Source organism: Ostrinia nubilalis (genome assembly GCF_963855985.1).
Source record: "Ostrinia nubilalis chromosome W unlocalized genomic scaffold, ilOstNubi1.1 SUPER_W_unloc_1, whole genome shotgun sequence".
In the NCBI taxonomy this organism is placed as follows: domain Eukaryota; kingdom Metazoa; phylum Arthropoda; class Insecta; order Lepidoptera; family Crambidae; genus Ostrinia; species Ostrinia nubilalis.
Window position 1 is genome coordinate 2,695,815 of NW_026973566.1, and position 15,601 is coordinate 2,711,415.

The window sequence follows — 15,601 nt, forward strand, 5'->3', positions numbered from 1 at the left end:
ATTTCAAACGTAGCAACGAAACGAAGCAAAAAGTTAGTTGCCGAAATCAATGACTTATTTTTATGCCATACACAACTGGGATAGTTACCATGACTATGAAATTTAGAATTACGGTTATTATTACGATAAAGCAGGCACATTTTTCATGTTAATTTTAATCGCTTAATATCCCCTTAGCAAATTAAATAAAAATGTGATTCGTAATTGACTCGATCATAGCAGAAACTAAACGCTACTATCGAATTATCTACCTGTGATTATCGGCAGTCTTTAGTATTCCGAAGTAAATAAGTAAATAATTGTTCCCAACTATCAATTTTAAACTGAAATAATAATCATTAAATTAAAATCATCGTAGAAACAAAAAAAAATTATAAAAGTAAATAATGATAGTTATATTATTAAGATTAGAAAGAATTTTGGAGTTGACATCCTTATTTATGCGTGGCGGAGTCGGTGGTATCAAAGACAGCCGTCCCTCACAATAGCCGACCGCGCTAGTGTTGTAAGTTGTAAGAACCTCGAGTCTTTAAAGTCTTTATTTTGAGACTTGAGTTTATTTTTAAGACTAGGACTCGTTAGTCACATGAATAAGGGAATAATTGAGTCTTCCGAGTCCTTTCGAGTATTTTAAGTTCTTTGAGCTAGACTGAATCATGACATGAACTTGAGTTGGTGTATACTAATAGGCAATAATGAGTGATTTCATATCATCATCCGTATGTTATATCCTAATTGAAAATAAAATAAATCGCACAATACAAATGTAATATCAATAAAATTGCATTAAACGCAAATAATCGAATCAGAAGTATCCATCTAAAGACTGACGATTTTCGTAATCAAAAAGTTAAAACGGTCCAATAAAATAATAAACACACAGTCTTAATTCATAGCTATTTTATTTTCTTCAAACTTTTAATAAGTAAGATTCCAAGACTCGAGTGTCGTATCGTACAACACTAGCCGGCGCGCAGCAAACGAACTTTTAGACACGTGCCGCCGCCTTTAGACACGTGCCGCCGGCCGCTGGCTAGCGCAATGTACACTCACCAAAATAAAATTAAGAAATGCAACAAACTTTTTTTTACTATTCAAATTAAAATTGTGTTTATTGTTAAATCACAGGTACATAAGATAGGTCATAAATAAATACCAAGTTGGAACGGAAATGATTCGGAAATTTTATTTAACTAATTAGGTACCTACCTACCTCATCTACTTTTCTATTGTAATAGAAATGATGACATTAACGATTAATTTAAGAATGGACTTTGATTTAGGATAAATGGAATATCAATACAAACAAATTGAAGAGTTTTATTTGCTTCAATAGTCTAATTTAATGTTTCTAAATAATTGACTAGGCCATTGAATTACCTTCACAAAACAATAAGTTCGATTAATTTTTAATTATTATCTGTTATAGGATATTTTACCATGAAATACTCAACATCATAATTTAGATTCGAATCAATTGAAATCGAAAGCAAGCAGATAAAATAATAAACAAATAAGTTTCTTTTTTGTCGTCGACTGTACGCTTATGCCAACTTTTCGGCTTTTGCTTTGGCGGCGTCGGCGTCTTTGTGTCAACAAAAGGCGTGCGGCTTGTCGGCATTTGTCGGCGCGTGCGCTTTGATTTAATTCAGTTTTTGATTAGCTTTCTTGTGTGAAGGTGCGTTTTGTAGTGCTCGTGAAGTGAACTATGACGCACAGATGTACAAATGCAAATAAATTTACTAAGACGCGCCTTAAAAATCATGGCCTTTGCTGGTTGATTTTTCGATGGTATCGTGAGTCCGTTTTACTGTGATTAACATAAGATAATAAGGATAGACAACGATATGAGAGTAGGCCTGCAACATTAAAGTGATAGCTCGCCCAATCAGTCGATCAGCTAATCGGCTATCAGCTGTGACGACTGCTGTGAGTTGTTATGACGTGAGTGTAAACAACAAAAAAGTGTGCAGTGGTAGTGAGCGTTGTGTGTGTTGTGTCTCGTGTTCCTGTGCAGAATGAATACACTACAGCTTTGTTGTGTGAGTAAAAAATACAGCATGTTCCATTATGTAAGACGAAATGAATTTTTATTTTTGTTAGAAAATGTAACTTTGTAAAATCATTATAAAACACATACTCAAATTTGGTGAACTTGTTCAGTGTACCGTATAGATGCCTCCATTAAAAGGAATGTAGCTAGTTTAGAAGGACCCTGTATTGGTTATTAAATGTTCCGTTTGCTCCATAATTGGATTAAAATTGTCAGTAACAATGTATTGAGCACTATAAAGTATTTTTTCATTATCACTATCACTTTGAACTGCACCGTCCAAGTCCACGACTTCTATCCTGATGAGTCGAAGACCTCGCCTGGTTTCATTGCTGTACACATAATTTGATCCACTTTGAAGACACTGTTTCTTCGGTGGCGTAGGATTTTCCTGAGTTTCAGCAGGACGTTTGCTTCTTTTTTTCTTTGGTTCCAGCTGTTGTCTGGCTAGCTCTGGATACATTGAATTAAAGCCAGCAAGAGGATCTTGAGCGTATTGTTCCAACGTACTGTCCATTTCTTTTGTTTTGTCACTGAAATAAGTGTAGTGAGTACCAAGTGGCTTTCGCAGCGGTCGACTATCGAATGATGAAAAATGCCGCACAAAAGTAATGCCTGCCTCTAACAAAATTGATGAGCTGGTGATATTTTTCAACACGTGCATTAATGTTTACTCAGAAATAATTCGAGTTTCAACATGAAACAGCTTATTAGACAATAATTTTGTTCATTTACTAAAATGATGCTTATTAAAAACTGTTAACTTTGCACTTCTTACGGTTGACGTAAGTAATGCACGTGTACAATACATAAAGTTAATATTCCTTCGGAATAGAGCAACAATCACGAGCTGTCAAACGAAACCAAAAATGAGATGTCATATGTGTGTGTAAAAATAAATATGTGTGCATGTCAGTGACACAGTAGATAAATCAAACAGTACGGAAGCTTCATACAAACGCTCGAAATCAGACTCACGCACACAGACGCACGCTTTACACGAGCTCTAAGCGAACCTCGCAGTCCATCCGTCGCGAGTGTCGCGCGCGTTGTGTTTTTAATAATAATTTTATTGCATGCACTGTCCGCTGTATTTTTAAAAACATGCCACGAGTGTATTGCGAAGTATACGTCTGCTTGAACTCGGCATCTTCAAAACCAGAACTTTCATTTTTTAAACTTCGTAATAATTCTGAATTTAAAAATGATTAAATATTACTTTTTAAATAAAGTGCTTACATCTGATTTAGTAATAGTTCTTTTTAAATTACGTAATTACGCTTTTTAACAATTTATGTGTTCTATTTGATAAAGTAATTTGCTCCGCGCGCTTTTGTACTAAGTGATGAACTGTATTTAAAATGAGGCAATAGCTATGTGAAAGTAGTATCCGGTATTTTATTTATGAGAATAGAATATCTTCTACCGGCCTCTAATAGTACTTAATCAATTTATTCGATTATGTATTCGATCATTATAGAACCTAATTAACGTTTATTTTTTTGTTAACTACTTAGTCAATTAATTTATTCCATTAGGTATTTGATAATTAAAAAACCTAAATAAACGTTTTAATAAATAAGTAAGTCAGAACCTTATTAATTTTATAAAGATTAAGAGTGCCAACCCTAACACTCAGTTGAAGTGTAGGTATTTAACTCGCCGAAAGGGCTAAGTTTCCGTACTGCTTTAGCTCATATATCTACTGTGTCAGTGATGTATGTCGTTACTTTTCACATGAATATCGATATCGATTAAATATTAATTAACATCTAACAACATCTAACATCTAACAGTAATAATATAAATAGAATAGGATGGAATGGGATTGTAGGTATATGGGAATTGGGAGAGTGGCCTAAGAAAATAAAAACAAAACTCAGAAGATTAAAATTATTCAACTTATTTATTTGAAAGAGTGAGAGTTACAAACATCAAGACATCCATACAAACTTTCGCATTTATAATATTAGTAGGAGTAAAACAATAATTAAAAAATGATAATTCTGACGATAACGTAAGAAAATAGGATTCTAACGATGTAATAATCGTTGTTGGCCGTATAGTGTAGTGGTTCGAAACGGACTACTATTCCGGAGGTAGCGGGTTCGATTCCCGCACAGTACAAACATCTGTGTGCATGAACATATTTATTATTATATTTAGTATGTAATATTTAGTTTAGTTTATTAACTAACAGGTAATTACAAAATAATACTTTTCTATATTCACATACAAACGCCATTTATGTACCTACATAATCAGCAGTGACTGTGATAAACAGCGCAGAAAATATATTTATCGATTGTGGTACAACCCTAGTGTAAAACGAAAATTATTTCTTTACACAAAATATTCATAAATTCTGGATTATGAGGATGAAATCTTTGCTTACAACTTAAATTAATGTTTAAAGAACATAATTATCACACTTAGTGCTTAAAATTCTAAGCGCATTCACAAAAATAAAGCTAAAGTTTGGAGGTGTCGATTTCAATAAATTTACCTGTGAAATGAATATTTTGCAGGATTATTCCTTTGGTGTACATCACAATCAAGGACGGAACAGGTCACCATTATATTAGAAAACAAATTTTCCAAAAATAAACAGGATTTTACGATATTTTTATAAAAAACTATGAATAAAAATTTTCTTTGTGCCTCTTAGTGTCACTGCCTGTCAAATCTTTTGCAAAAATGGTTCTATTGACGTGACGATGACAGCATCACACATCTCTTATTATCACACAGGGTTGCAGATAGTGACATCTCGCTCGCTCATTCTTTGTTGCTCTATTCCGAAGGAATATTAACTTTATGGTACAATATTAGGTATCCAGAGACATTTTCTTCACAATCAGCATTATATTTAGGATGATGACAAGTTACGACTTGCTTAGTGCATACAGTGCATATGCTGTAAAATGATACTTAATCAGCATTATACATTGGACAAGTTACGACTTGTTTAATGCATGTTACTATGGGAGCGTAAGTACAACTAACATTTCTTCTAAAAGTGACAACTAACTACAAAACAATTTCGGGTGTCAGAATTATTTTGTCATCATCAGATTACGACAAGACAACATAACTTGTTTACGGTAGAAATATAAATAAAACACTTAGGCTTTCTGTTTAGCTAATTTATTTTAAACTTTAATCATATAAAAATAATAAAATGTACCCTTACACTACATGTACACAGTAAATATATTTTTTAGGCTAAATAGGTTTGAATACATAGTAGTTTACTAACTAGTGAGATTAATTAATACACTTAGTAAATACATTTTGGCGAAAAGCAACTGAATTTCTGATGAATAATAATTCGTCTCAGAAAAAGAAAATATATTAACTAAACTGTAATATAATAATGTCCCCAGGATATAGTAGAAATATTATCTTTCGTAATAAAACGTTTGTCATCCTTTCGGGACAAAGCCACTTTGTTTTGCTCTGTGGTAAAAATTTGATGCTTTATTGTTTTAAAAAGAATATTTTTACCTCGTAACTCTATACCAGTTGATAAAACATTGGTGTAATCAGAAAATTTCAGTTTATTGGTTACATTTTTTTTTACTCCTTTTGCTTTTTTTACTTCATGACTGTTTGTTCTAATACTGTATAATTTCGATCGTAGTCCTACAAACTCAAGTAATATTTTGCCCCCTAATTCATCTTTGAATAATCCAGGAACTTTTTTATTTTTAGGCATGATATCAAAACAATTGTTCGATACATAATTGCTAGTATCAAAGTAATTCAAAAAGTTTTCTTTCAAGTCTGAATAAAAATCGTTTGTCTCTATAGAGTACAAAAGACTATCAGTATCAGTATAACATAAAGACAGTTTATCATGGTAGTAATTTTTCATTAAAAGTACTTGACCGTAATTCGAGGCTTATAAATTGAGATAGGCATATCCGTTTCCCGTAGTCTTTACCAATTTTAGTACTCTTTTTATACTATAGAGGGCGTGTTTCCGGTCTCAGTAGGCAGTGGCGCCACCTATCTAAAGTTTTGTTAGTTTTAACCGCGCCATTTTTACACATTGGCGTTCTTGTTCCCGTAGCAGAAAGTTGTTCGCTAAAAAAGCGTACAAACGTTTCTAAAAAATTTGTGAGTTACCTAGTGCATTACCAGGCCTGGCTCACTCCGCGCGGTACATCCGATAATTACCTACAGCGAAGCGCCCCGCCGGCGGGTATTATATCAGTCGAGTGTCACGCGCGCGCCCGTCAGGACGCTGGCGTGCGTTGTAGTATGATTATAATTCTATGATCGAAGTATTATTTAAAAATGGACATAAAGAGAAAGAAATATTGTGCGGCGTTCGGGTGTTTAAATTCGAAAAGAAATCTACCGGATTTATCTTTTTTTTTCGCTTCACAAAGATGGATGCTGAAAGGTATGTTGGCCATGTAGGTAATCAATAATTCTTAGGATAGTATAGGAACCTAACCTACCATGACTACTGCTCAGAATGCGTCCGTTCGTTTCAGCAAATTAATGACGTCCACTGCTGGACAAAGGCCTCTCCCAAGGTTTTCCATAATGAATGCATACTTACCTACATACGTACTTCATTACAAATAAGTAGATTAATTATTTTTTCACTAGACAGCAACCCTAACAGCGTAAGAAGAGTTCAGAGGCACGCGATAGAAAGAGACAAAACTTGTAGGTGAATAAAATTGTAGGTACGTAGTGCTGTGCGAGCTGAATTCCACTGTATCGCGTCGTAGCAAGACTCGCATTTATTTAAATCGTCTTGCGGAGTAATCCTTCTGTACCTGTACTATTACTTATTCTGTGGCATTACCTACGGAAAAATAAAGTGTTAAAATCATAAGTGTTGGAACATCTAACAGGAAAAAATGTAAGTACAAAGTAACATTTTTGTAAGGATTATTCGGTTTGAATGTTTATTGGTTATATATTTAAAATTATTACGTACGAATATTCACCCTCATAGTGAATTATAAAATATGTAGTTAGAAGTGAATATTTAGTGTGTTATTTCTTAAGAAGTTAACCTTTTTATAAAATAATTTACTACCCTCAAAGTGAAATAATTTTCTTACGTAAATTATTCTTATCTAATTACAAAATAGTGTTCAAATTTTACGTTAAATGAACGAAATAATTATTAACTAATAGGGAACATGCAAATATAATATTTATGAAAATTTTGTTATTAAAATGTTAAAAAAATATAAAAGAAGGGTCACTGCAAGGTTTATATTTAATATAATGTTGTTTTTTTTAACAATAATTACCAATTTAAAGTAACGTGAAACGGAACGGGTTTGAAACACCAATCAGCGTTTAGTGACGTCACTCCTGTTTTGACAGTGGTTATAACTGAGGTTATAGTTGTAGAAATTAACATTTTAAACGCAAATTAATTGCTTTTCGAATAAAAATGGAAGTTGGGTTTGTCAAAGCTGACTCCAGGAATCTACCAAAAGTTAGTGTTGACATGGTAGCATTCATAAATTGTGTTCAAACTTGATTGGAAAATTGGACTCTCCACAATCATTTCTTGAAATATTATCAAAGCAAATAACCCCTGATAAAATTAACATTATTTTTTCCACCACCAAACAACAAAGTGATTCACCATTGTGGTTTGAGTTGAGGTAAGTAGTCAGACTTTTAGTTTAGTTTACTTATGTATTTATTACAAAATTTCATAAATCCTCAGAATCATTTACAGAAACATAGTAAAATATTGGACAATCAAACTCACTTTTATATACATATACCTAGCACTTGAATGGCATATTTTACTGAAATGTTTTCATTTTTGTAGGTACGGAAGGATCACTGGTTCAACTCTTTGAAGGCTTGTGTAGTAATTTATAATCATTGTTTCTGCATTTCAGATTAAAATTGAAGAAGCTGGACTTCTTCTTAATGCTGAGTATCCTATTTTTGGTGCAACACCTGACGGGCTTACTGAAAATTACATAGTAGAGGTGAATTAATGCCCTTCTACAGAAGCTACCATACCTTCCTATGTGAAAGAAAATAAAATAACACCTAAATTTTGGGCAAATAAAACTATGTTTTGTAAATACAGTTTTTTATTCAATTTTAATTAAAGGTGATTGTAAATTGACAAGCGCACAGCAAATGATTATCCTATAGGCCTAGTCTAAATTGGGAATTAGAAAGTGATCAACACAGGCATGTGGCTTCAGAAAAGCAAATTCGCGTAGTCTTCTGATCACTCTTTCAATATGAATTCGAAGGCTTGCAATTTTCTTTGAACTTAGTAGGTACATCATCCCTTGAACTTTTCTTGGTGTTGCTAACGCTAGGTGGTCTAATCAACTGAAACTGTTTTTTTGCCAACACTCCTTCGATGTGCTTGAAGCCTCTATCTGCCATGATACAAGCTCCAGGTGGTAAAATGTCCATAAATCCAGATTCTTCAACAATTTCAACAAGTTCGGCCACCAAAACCTTCTGAGACAAAATTTATAACTCCGTCAGGTGTTGAAGATATCAAATATTTTAGAGTGTTGCATTTCTTGTAAGAGGAATAGGTCAGAGATTGGTGCACTGCATTACTGGGAATTTCAATTTCTATTTCAAGGCAATCAAATAAACAGCTATCAGTGGGTCAGTGACAGGTGACAGCACAGATTATTTGGTGACAGACAGGAGTGACGTCATACGAACTATAGGACCGTTTTGGCGCGAAAATTTAAATTGACAACTTTAAACTGCATTTTTTTGCAGTAAATTACAGTCTTTTCATTTTTTAATATACTTGTGGTCTATTCTACATGGAGTTCTTTAAAATAAACACAAAAATAAAAATAGTGCATCTTCCCTATTAATTTAACGGATTTTCCGTTCGACTTTTTCAATATACAACCTTATAGCAATTTTTCTGCCTGAATTCCTTGGATGGTTAGTAACATAAAGCAAATTTCAGAATGAGTGATGCAAAGTCTCCACCGGTTGAAGAGGAACCGAGGCCTGGGCCAAGTGGTGTGCGTCGGAAGCGGGCTCACAGCAGTACCAGCACCTCCAGTACCGATACTACCAGCACCTCCAGTAGCTCCAGCTCGAGTTCTTCCTCATCGGGAAAACGTAAGCGATCTCGGCGACACCGCCATAAGGAAAATAAAACCCGTCATTCGAAATGGCGTCAGATAACAAAAGATATTAGTGAGTTGCGCAATTTGATTTCAAAGCCTCCTACTCAACATAATTGTGATTTAGATGATCAAGTGTCAATTTATTCGCGGGTCAGTGGCGATCTCTATGATAATGAAGTGGGCAGTAATGAACTTAATTCGATTGTTGATGGTTCGGAACCACACTTTATTTTTGATTTAGAAACTAAACTAAAGGAACCTTCTGTTCCCAAGACCCCCGATAATTATGTTAAAATGTTAGCCGATGTTCAACGTTTCGGTAATTCAACTTGGTCTGAAGTTAGGTATGCGGACACACAAAAACTTTACAACCATACCCCGGGTTTCGTGGAACTCGAAACTAATGGTGAAATACGATCTTACGATTCCCTTACTCATTTGTCCAAAGCCGATAAGGCTTATGCCGCAATAACTTTTTGTGCCCTCAAACAAAAAGAATGTTTACAAGAGAATATTCGGAGCTTACTAACTTGGGCTAAATCCGATTCAGGTAATTTAAATAACCTAAATGCCAAAATCGAAGATTTATTTCTAAAAGGGGATTTTCATAAAATCTCAAGCGACCTGATACAATTAGTCTGCGGCCATAGATCTGAGACTATAGAAATTAAAAGAGATGCGATTCTAAAACATGTTAAGGATCCTGTGGTTAAAGTATCTCTTAATAAGATCCCTCCTTCGAATACACACATTTTCGAGGCTGATGCCTTTGCGTCCGCATTAGAAAAGCCGGGGGGTTCGTAAGGCCTTTTGGCCACTTAAATCGGATAGCTCACAGAAGGGAATTAATAAAAATCAACGCCATCCCTCGAGGGGAACAGGCGTCAAGAAATTTACGGGACCATCGAGTGGTCCTCAAATTCCTTGTTGTGTTTCTGGCACATCTTGTCAATCACACAATACAGTACCAACCTCGAGGGTTGCGTACAACAATATGAATCAACACAACTGCCACAACACCATGGCTTACGAAAATGTAAGAGGTTCATTTCAATATCGAGGCTCGAGGTCTCGTGGTTCACAAAGAGGAGGAAGAGGACGAGCATCTTCTCATGCCTCTAGAGGTCAATTCAAACGTTATGATCAATGACTCGAGGTCATTCCAAGCCGGGCAATTAGTCCACTTTTACAAAAAATGGATGGAAATGGGCGCTTCCGAAATAATAATAAAATTAATACAAGGTTATCGCATACCGTTCATTTCGAAGCCTCCTCTGTCCATGCCAAATGCAAACAACTTGTTTCACACTCAAGTATCGGAAGAAATGACAATAATTGTCGAAAAAATGAAAGCTCAAGGCATTCTAAATCCATTACAAGTTGTGACACCCAGTTTCGTATCACACCTGTTTCTAATACCCAAACCAGACGGATCGCATCGTCCATCGCAATCAAAATGCCGTATGTAGACCTGTAACCATTAGTCGTCTAGAACGTTTTAAAAATAATCTTGAAAATAAATTGCATTTAGTCCCGTATGTGCAGGGAGACCCAGATGCTCTTTACAATAACCTTTTCGAATGTATTAAAACCGAACATGACAAAGTTTTTACGGTAAAGCCATTAAAACCAAATACCAAATGTAAGTTTAGTGACTGGGCTACTAAGGGAATATACAAAAGTCGAAATACGTTATATGAACTTTATGGCATGAAAAAGTATAATAATAGTATATCTTTTCTTGAGCATGTAAAAAAGTATTCAAAATTTTTTAAGAAAGTTTGCTTCATGGCTAAGTCTTTTTATATTCGGGACAAGATAGGGAACGCCAGTAATAAAATAAAAGAAACTTGGAATGTTATCAACCGAGAGACTGGTAAACTAAAACCAAGAGATAATGACTTTTCTCTCAAAGTTCACGATAATTTGATATCTGCAGATAAAGATGTAGCGGAAGCTTTTGACAATTTTTTTGGTAATATAGCTTCAGCAACAACTGCCAACTTAAAGTCATCTCTCTCCGAGGCTGAAGAAATATTGAAAACCCACGTGACACCCTGTGACTCGCACTTCTCTTTTAAACATAATTACTCCATTAGATATCACTAAAACTTTTAATCTTTTAAATGTAAAGAGTACAACTGATATCTGGGGCATCTCTGTCAAGATAGTCAAACACATTATTGATATAATTTCCCCACAGTTAGCGATAATATTCAATAATTGCATAGAGAAGGGCATCTTCCCCGACCTCATGAAACATAGTAGACTAATGCCATTATTTAAGTCTGGTAGCAAAACCGACCCTGGCAATTATAGACCCATTTCTATCTTGCCCGCTCTAAGCAAGATTTTTGAAAAAATCATACAGGAGCAACTTATGATTCACTTTGGCTCTAATAAACTATTTTATAGTGAACAATATGGTTTTACCAAGGGTCGTTCCACCACCGATGCCGGGGTTGCACTACTTAAACATATCTTCGAGGCTTGGGAGAATTCTCAAAATGCACTAGGGGTCTTCTGTGATCTCTCAAAAGCTTTTGACTGCGTAGAACATCAAACGCTAATTCGCAAACTGCACTATTATGGGGTGAAGGACTCGGCTTTGGATTTAATACAATCCTATTTAAACTTTAGAGTTCAAAAAGTTGACATAAATGGTGTTTTGTCTTCTGGGTCACCTGTGAAAATGGGAGTTCCGCAGGGGTCCATTCTGGGTCCATTCTTGTTTCTTATATATGTTACGGTCAAAGTGATAAATGTGAAAATTATGAATAATCGCCGGTTATTATGAATAATTACCGCATGATTTGGTAAATGTGATTAATATGAGGTCATTTATGTGTGTATAAAACTAAATAGGCGGCTTAGGGGTGGCCCAAGGGCCACCCCCGCCGCACCTTAACCTATTTTTCACTTTAAATCAAAACATTATGTTATAGGAATCATGGAAAAGTAATATTATGCAAGAAACACTCCAAACTCATTATGCCAAATTATATTAATATATGATATCAAAACGTTCAAAAGTTTGGCTGTACACGAGCACGTACACAAGATGTTATTCTCTTTTATGAAATTTGTTAGTACTAAGCTTGAATTATTAAATAATCATTGTTAAATGTGATTCATTTATCACTTTTACCGCGACTGTGGGTAATTATTCATAATAACCGGTTATTATTAATAATTTTCAATTTATCACATTAACCGTAACATATACAATAAAAATCTAAAATAATTAAATTAAATAATAAATATGAAATAATTGGATGTAATACACAATAAATTCTAAAATCATTCTAATGTCTGCAAAATGCCTAGGAAGTAATCAAATAAAGTATTTTAATTTAATAATGGGTTTTTGGGTTCTTCTAAAATACAATAAAAATACTAAAATTGTTGCAATAACTATTTAAAAGTAACCAATAATCGTATAAAATACAATATAAATTCTAAAATCATTACACATTACAAAATTAAAAGACTTTTTCCTGACATAATTAATAAATGTATTCGAAAAAGATACATTTACCTTACATAAATTTTAACCACGTCCTTTCCCGGGACTCAGCAAACTATCTTTAAACAAGTTACTTACATTCTTCCCACTCTCTCCCCTATCCCCCTTACCAAATTCCCTCTAAGTATTATCATTCTTAGTTAATATAAATTCTAGCGTTAAGAGTAGAATCTCAAACTAAATCACACTTGAAACGACGGGTTCATCCAGTGTTTAAGTTGTGACGCGCCCCGCGACGCATCGACAGCCCTAGCACCGAGCGCAGAGATTTTGACAACCCTACGGCTGCGCGGCCGCACGCCGCACGGACCGAGCTAATATATGAGACGGCGGCGACCGCGGGCGCCTAGCATTCGCTCGGGAGCCATTGTAACAGCCAGACGTTCGCGCGCGCGTCTATCATTCCCTCGGCTGCATTGCAAAAGAGTCCCTAGCGAATAGCTATCCACATTGTTCCCTACTAACCCTAACTGTTCGACTTTGGCTTGATCCGATACCTCGTCATTAATCCGCGGCTTGCCATACAGCGTCGTGTCGATTGCGTTCTATCGTTGATAGCCAACCGGTTCTCGTCCTTACCGAGTAGTGCATGAGATACTCATCCCGAACCTGCGGTAGCAATCCTGCTGCCACCCTTCCTGAATTTCACACCCCCTCACCTCGTAGGTCCAACGCCTTTCCCTAGTGGTCGTACTCACCATCGAGGCTTCGGTCTCTGGCTGGAGCTAACGAACCACATCCCACCCCCCTAGTTATAAGTATCCAGACTAACACTCGCTAAACCTCGCATAGGGCGCCGCCCCTCTCGCGGATACATAAACTAGTCTCGGGACGCGGCTCGGGCGCGTCGCTATCCTTTTCATTGCTAATAATTAGAAATTGTGATGTAACCCGTAAAGTAATCGCTCGTAGTAATAATAAACTTAGAGTCAGTGAAGTTAGAATAAGGGAAATAATTGTGGAACCTGAATTATAAGTGCCATTGTGTTATTGATTGTGCGTTTCCTTGGTCGAATATCCCTGTAGGCATCCTGGATAGGTACACATCCCTCATCGCAGAAGGCGAACTGGGACTTAGTACTAAACAGCGGGGTGTCAGACTGAGCTAGCTTAGACGCCCCGTTGCAATGGCGCCCAACTAAATAACCCACGGAACCTACAGGGATCACCAGATCGCTAGAGAAGCGAAAGACCACAAGGAACGCAAAACTTCGTAATAATCACACATGTCAGAACCGACATCTTGGATATACAAACTCAAGAAGACAGAACTTGAGAACGAGTGCAAAAGAAGAAACATAAAAACGGAGAACAGAACCGTACAAGAACTGAGACAGAACCTCACAGAAGTACTCAGAACCAAGCAATCCCGTCAACCAATCCAGTCCGCCAGTAAATCCGCCGAAAACAGTGAGTCAGAAACCGATTTTGAAGACACAGAGATGCACCAAGAACCAAACATGTCGTACACCATGGATCAGACCGAAAACATAACATCCAGATGGAACCTAAGCTTCGATACATACAACGACCCGGTGGAGTTCCTAGAGCAACTGGACGAACTCATGTCATCGGGCGAGGTCAAGCCAGATAAAGTGCTCAAAGTGCTCCCCAGATTCCTGAAAGGAAAGGCCGTACTGTGGTATAGAAATAATAAAAACTCGTTCACTACATGGAACGAATTCATAGAACTCTTCAAGTTGACATTTGTGAGCCGTGACAGTGACCTGTTAGCTAAAATAGTGAATTATAGGCAACATCACCGCCAAAAATTCACAGACTACCTCATCGAAATACAAACACTCATGCGCAGATACGCAAAAATGTCAAAAGAGGAAGAAATAACTAGAATCTACGAAAACATGAACGCAAAATACAAGTTTTATATCAAGAAATCAGAAGCAGACTCGGTAAGCAAATTAATACAACTGGCAAACGACTACGAGAACGTCACAGCAGAACGTCAAACTAGCTTCACAGAAAGAAAACCACGAAATGATCACCACGAAACAAGCACAAATCAAAGACACAAGGAGACGGCATCATACATACACAATTACAACACAAATACTTGCTGCTGGAGCTGCGGAAAGCACGGGCACTCCATGAAAGATTGCAGAAGCAAGAAAATACTATTTTGTAACGGTTGTGGCAAGATCGGCAAAATGAGTAAACAGTGTTGTAAGAAAACAAGTGAATACACACAGGCCATGACAATGAACACAAGTCCGCAAATTAAAGATAGCCGTCCCTTCGTAGATGTATCGATACTAGGCGAAAAATATCAAGCACTCGTAGACACCGGCGCCACAAGATCATACATCAACGACCAAGTGTACAAGAAATTCGTGAAAAGAAACTTGAAACCGAAAATAGTAAGCATAACAGCTAGCATGACAGATGGGCACACAACTCGAATAAAAGAAGCACTAGACTTGGAAATAAAGATAAAAGGAAAAACAATTAACCACCAAGTATTATATCATCCACGAATCACGAGTATTCTGATCGGCATGGACATACTGAATAAAATAGGAGCCAAAATAGAATGGCCGAAAGATAGTACCAAACAAGCGGAACAAGTGGGAACAACGTCAAGAAAAACTACAGAAGCCAACATCGTACCTACATACGAAATGGCCGAAACACCGACAAGTAAGAAAAAACACAAGATCAAACTCGCACACGAAAAACCAATCAAGAAAAAAGACTATCCACGGAACCCTAAAAATCAAGAAGTAATAAATAAACACGTAACACGCTTAAAACAAGAAACAAAAGAAGACTGGATCCAAAAGAAAATTCAAGAAATACAAAAAACCGGAAACAAGTACTATAAAATGTCAAACAGCAAGTTATACAAGAAAATAATAAATCACGCATACGGACCAAGAACAGAAACAT

General features: G+C 36.0%; 1 long non-coding RNA gene across 1 annotated transcript; it reads right to left on the reverse strand.

Annotated features, from left to right (window-relative positions):
* Window positions 1-3,940: 3,940 nt before the first annotated feature.
* LOC135087354 (uncharacterized) lies at window positions 3,941-4,690 on the reverse strand. The gene is made up of 2 exons (XR_010260763.1): window positions 4,560-4,690; window positions 3,941-4,185 (listed from the first exon to the last, which is right to left on the reverse strand). It is a non-coding gene; the product is annotated as an uncharacterized LOC135087354 (long non-coding RNA).
* Window positions 4,691-15,601: the final 10,911 nt, after the last annotated feature.